Here is a 6,323-nt window from a genome sequence, read left to right on the forward strand (position 1 = left end):
GGCACCTCATACGTAGGCGGGCTGACGGCAGCGACAAATGCCAAGGAGACACCCCCACCGTTGGGCACCATTGCTCATTAGAAATAACTGCCTGGGCTCAACTATCAAGCAGTCGGGGATTTCAGAGACTCCCGAGAAAATATTGATCCACTAACGACCCGCCTAAATCACTAGAAAGCCATCTGCAAACAAAACGCCCTTGAGAAATCATCAGTTGTCACCAGCTCCTTAACCTTCATGGCCAGTGGGGTCAGACAGCGAACTTCATTCCCTAATGCTCTGGTGCCACCACCCCCCACCCCTTCCTGAGCCTCTGAGCTGGCTGGCTAACAGCTTCGGGGAAAGACGCTAACCTTCCCAGACCCTCCACTTCCCAGGGAAAAAGGAATCCAGCCCAATGCCGACCCCGGAGAGCTCCAAATCAGATTCGTTTTCTCTAAATCCTAATAACTGAGAAGAAGGCAGGGTGTTTCATCTCCTGCTTATCAACTGCGTGATCCACCGTGGGGATGTGGCCGTGAGGCTGGGAGCCTGACAGACCCCTCTCCTTAGGGAGCAGATTCATCACACCTTCCATTTCCATTCTAAGTGCCTTCTCGGCCAACCCGGCCCGGCCTCCCTGTTACTACGATCTACTCAGCGGCGCATCGGCGGGCCCAGCCACAAGGCAGCGGACCTAAAGGCTTCACTTGAAACACACCAGGGGTCCCTCCTTGAAGGTCTTAGTTCATTCATTTCCATTACAGATCTGGGACTCTGGCTGTACCCAGACTCAGGCTGCTGGCTGGAAGCTGACACAGGGAAAGGGGCCAAGTGGGAGAGAATGAAGGCAGAGAGAAAGGAACGCAACAGTCTGACTTCAGGCTCCACACATCAGGCTCAGGGATCTTTGTCAAATGAGGAGAGCGAGCTGACCCCACCGAGCAGACCACAGGCATCTCCCCAATTCCACAGTGCCGTGACCTGCCCAGGCTGGTCACGTTGGTCTCTCCTGCTCTGGGATAGAGTAGGTCCCTCGAAGGACACTTTGAGGACTCCAAGTAGCTCTATGAGTGAATTCCATCAGAGTCCAGACTCAGGGCTTTGTCAGAATCACAAGCCCTTCAGAGGGCAAAATCCGTAATCGGTCATTCAAAGAGGTGAGGACCGTTAGGGCTCAGACCGTCTGCCCTGCGGAGAGCAGGACACGAGGATGCCTCTGAGCCCTCCACAGTAGTAGAGTCGGGGGCCCTGGCTGCCTCAGCCAGTGGAGCATGTGACTCTTGATCTCGGGGTTGTGAGTTCGAGCCCCACATTGGGGGGTAGTGTTTACTTTAAACAACGCAAAAAACCAAGAGAGTAGCAGAGTCTACCATAGAACAGGAGGGCTCTCTGCCATATGCAAAGTCTGCTTCATGGGGGAGAATATGGTCACTTGGTCAAACCTTAAGTCAAGAGGCCAGCAGAGGATTTGAGTATCGCAGAGGAGAGCTTCATCTCTGTCTCTATCTTTTAAGGAGTTTTAAAGTAAATGTGAACTACCCACTCCTCTCAAATGAGGTACAAGAGATTTATAATTGGATATCGCCTGGCCCACAATTTATTTATTTATTTATTTATTTATTTATTTATTTATTTTTTTAAAGATTTTATTTATTCATTTATTTGAGAGAGTGAGAGAGAGAGAGAGAGCACACGAGAGGGGGGAGGGTCAGAGGGAGAAGCAGACTCCCCGCTGAGCAGGGAGCCCAATGCGGGACTCGATCCTGGGACTCCAGGATCATGACCTGAGCCGAAGGCAGTCGCCCAACCAACTGAGCCACCCAGGTGCCCCCTGGCCCACAATTTATTCCTCAAACATCTTCCCACCCTACCCCTAGGAAACCGTTTCCTAGCTGTGCCCACAGTGCTACCCCTCCATGTTATCCCTCAAGAACACTTTGAGAGCCGGGGCGCCTGAGTGGCTCAGTTGGTTAAGCGACTGCCTTCGGCTCAGGTCATGATCCTGGAGTGCCGGGATTGAGTCCCGCATCGGGCTCCCTGCTCAGCAGGGAGTCTGCTTCTCCCTCTGACCTTCCCCCCTCTCATGCTCTCTCTATCTTTCTCTCTTTCAAATAAATAAATAAATAAAATCTTAAAAAAAAAAAAAAGAACACTTTGAGAGCCCTTTTCAAACAGAAAAGGACCACTCTTTAACACAGAGAGGTACAGATGCCGTCTGAATGTTGCCCAGTGTTGTCTTGGACAAGAAATTAAAGGGGGCTCTTAAAAACCTTTGGACAGGGGCGCCTGGGTGGCTCAGTCTTTAAGCGTCTGCTTTCAGCTCAGGTCATGGTCACAAGGTCCTGAGATAGAGCCCCGCATCGGGCTCCCTGTTCCGCGGGAAGCCTGCTTCTCCCTCTCCCACTCCCCCTGCTTGTGTTCCCTCTCTCGCTGTGTCTCTCTCTGTCAAATAAATAAATAAAATCTTTAAAAAAACAAAAACAAAAACAACCTTTAGACAGACAAAGACACCAAAACCACAGGCAACCAAAGGGGAGAGAAAAATAGATACACTGGACTTCATCAAAATTAAACACTTTTGTGCTTCAAAATATACCATCAAGAAGGTGAAAAGACGTAATGTATGGGGATTAACATAAAAATAAAAAAAAAAAAGAAGAAGAAGGTGAAAAGACAACCCACAAAACGGAAGACTGTTTGAAAGTCAATATCTGATGAAGGACTGGTATCCAGAACATATAAAGAGCTCTTATAACTCAACAATAAAGAACAAATAATTCAAGTAAAAGATGACATTTTTCCAAAGACAGTCTACAAGTGGTGAATAAATACAGGAAAACGTGCTCAACGCCATCAGTCATTAGGCAGAAGCAAATCCAAACCACAATGAGATGTGGCTTCACATCCATTAGGACGGCTTTCATCAATAAGATGGATAGTGTTGTGTTGGTGAAGATGTGGAGAAAGACACTGCTCACCAACTGCCAATGGGAATGCAAGATGGTGCGGTTGCTCTGGAAAACAGTTTGGCAGGTCCTCACAAAGTGAAACATACAGTTACCGTATGGCACAGTGATTCCCCCTCTAGGTGGAGAGAACCCAAGAGAACTTGAAGCACATTCATGTAAAAACTTGCACACAAATGTTAGTGGCGTCATTATTCATAAGAGCCCAAAAATGGCAACAACCAAAATACCCATGAGTTAATGAATAAATGAACCAAATGTGGTCTATCCATACAATGGAATATTATTCAGCCTTTAGCAGGAACGAAGCATGTTATATACACCATGACATGGATGGACCTTGAAAACAGTACGCTAAGTGAAAGACGCCAGACACAGATGTCACAGATTATAAGGTTCCAATGATATGGAATGTCCCGAATAGGTGAATCCACAGAGACAGAAAACAGACTAGTGGTGGTCAGGGGCTGGGGAGAGGGGAGATTGGGCGTGGCTTCTAATGGGTATGGGGTTTTTTTCTGGAGTGATGAAAACGTTCTACAACTAGATAGTGGTGGCAGTTACATAACTGAGAATATACTAAAAATCACTGAACTGTACGCTTTGAGAGGGTGGATTTTATGGTATATAAATTATATCTCAATTTAAAGAAATGAACTCTTTTGGCAGTAATTACAGGGATCAAAGGAAGGCTTAAGCTTGAGAAGGGGGTGCCCACTAACTTCAGCAAATCAGAGAAGGCGAAGGGAGTCACTGTCAGCCTGAGCGGGCATGGCGCTGACCCAGCGAGCGAGGAAGAGGCTAGTGGATTGAGCGGAAGGGAGGGTGGCCAGGATGCTGCCGGCTTCCCGGGCAAGTTTCAGCCGTAAGTGAGTCAGGCCTGTGTCTTTAAAGGTAAAGAAAGTTCCTCTGCTTCCAACTCACATGAGCCCCAGTGAGATCAAGGAAGATGAACCAATGCTTTGGTGTCCTTTAAAAGCTCAGGCACTGAAGGTCCCCTGAGAGCATCAGTTTGTTCCATGACACGTGCTAAGGTCTGTAAGTCAGGAACCCTGGGTGAGGCCCCATTTTTTACTAGACTCGCTGTCATATAACTCAAGTCCTATAACTGTTTTGGATTTCAGCTTCCTTCCTCAAAAGTGAAGAAATTAGATCAACTGATTTCCAAGATCCTCCTGGCCCTAGAGTTTCCAGGATTCTGTAACAAAATGCCCAGAGCAAGTGACACTTTTCCTGTTTCCTGAAGTCTCCTTTTTTTGGAATTAGGCTTTGATCATGAATCATATCATGTTATTTCCATCGTATTCCTCCTTCTTCCTCCAACTGGGCTGAAGGTTTGTCTAGCCAGAGTCTTGACTCCCCACAGGACCTAGAAGGAGGTGAAGGTCTTGGTAGGTGCTTAATGAATGTTTATATGGGACGGTGGCTTGTACATATTCTTTAGGATCCAAGGTAATGATCTGGTTTATGTCTCTGTGCAGTTATGGAAAGACGAGCCACTTAGTAGGTTGAGAACTAGGAAGTATTGTTGGTCTGTGACTGGACCCCAATACTTTTGTACCCTTGGTAGTCCCAGAGGTGGACGCCAGGATTGTTCTTTGGGAGAGTTTATCACAGAGATTAGATAAGACCCTCCTTGCTGTGCTGGGGGAATGGGGTCACCCGGTAACACCTGCTTTAGACGAAGTGTTAAGATGTCTGCATCTTTGTGTCAAAGGCCAGTGTCATGGGGGACAGGGCTTATCTCTGCTGGAAATTATGAGATTAACTGATTTTAAAAACCCACTTTCTCCCAAAAGGGGTGAGCCATGAGGCCTTGGGACCAGAGGTGGGGAAAGAAGGAACCTTAGGAAGGAGCTTCTTGCCTGCTAAGGAGCCCAGTGGCCACTCTGGTTATCACTCTGGAGCACTTCCAGAGCCTAATGGATGTCACGTTTGAAGATGGGAGTCCAAAGGCTTGGCTGCCCAGACACCCCCAGCCAGGGTCTCCATGATGGAGCCTTTCCGTGTCCACGTCAGTCCTCAAAGATTCTGCACAGACCCATTGCTTGGCAGAGCCCTGAGAACATCCCAGAATGTGAGCGCTCCATTTCAGTCCTATTAAAGGCTTCGTTACAATGAAGATGCTGAGTTTTCTAGTTGCGCTTTCTGTGTTCTCTGGGAAACTTCTGGATAAAGTCAGGTAGTCATGCTGTCATCTAAAGAGCATGTCCAAGAGAACCTAATTCCAAACACAGTAAACAAAAGAGCAGCATGGTGACTGGATGCAGCCGTGATTCAGGATGTGGCTTTGTGGGCCTGGGGCATCCCTTCGGGGATGTACTCTTGTCTGTGTGATTTAATTTCAGGGGCGCCCCACCCCAGAATTCTTCTCCCTGAATTTTGAATTGTGCCAGTGGCAACCTATTCCTCTGGGTGAAACCTTCTCTGTGTTTAAACAGGAAATACTCCTGGGAGGTCTCACTCTCTTGTTAGTGGAAGTGCATGCATCAGTGGGGAAGAGGGGCTGTAAGTAGGGGCATCTGCAAAGGGGCCAAAACCACAGGAAGAATCAGTAGAAAAGACCGAATTCATCCATGTCATCCTTTTGCTAAGTGCTGCTTTCATTCCCAGGGCCAAACGGAACACATTTCTCTGATCTCTAGGGACAATGCCAACCATGCTTTCATTCCCACTAGGCAAAGGATGGGTCAAGAAGAAATTTGGACCACAGTGAGATACCACTTCACGCCCATTTGAAAGCGATGTATGTCTATCTGTGGATGTGGAGAAATTGGACCCCTCGTGCATTGCTGGTGAGAATATAAAATGGCGCAGCGGCTTTGGGAAACAGTATAGCAGTTCTGCAAAAAAATAAAAAATGGAATTACCCTATGATCCAGCCAGCTATTCCACTTTGGGGGACATACCCAAAGGAATTGGAGGCAGGGGTTTGAACAGATATGTGTATACCCATGCCCCCCACAGCATGATTCACATGGCCCGAAAGGTGAGAATAATGCAAACGTCCACCGTTGCATAAATGGATAAACAAAATGTGGTATGCACATACAACGGGGTATTATTCAGCTTAAAAAGGAAGGAAATCCTGACCCCACTACAACATGGATGAACCTTTAGAGAGATGATGCTAAGTGAAATAAGCCAGACACAAAAGGACGAATACTGGATGATTCCACTCACATGAGGCGCTAGAATAGTTGAATGCATAGACACTGAAAGAATAGGGGTTATCGGGAAGGAGGGGATAGGAACTTATTGCTTGGTGGATACCAAGTTTCAGTATGGGAAGATAGAAAGTTCTAGAGCTGGACGGCGGTGCTGGTTTCCGTATGAGAAGATAGAAAGTTCTAGAGCTGGACGGCGGTGCTGGTT

Source organism: Leptonychotes weddellii, chromosome 16 (genome assembly GCF_054177405.1).
Source record: "Leptonychotes weddellii isolate Sample4059 chromosome 16, ASM5417740v2, whole genome shotgun sequence".
Lineage (NCBI taxonomy): Eukaryota > Metazoa > Chordata > Mammalia > Carnivora > Phocidae > Leptonychotes > Leptonychotes weddellii.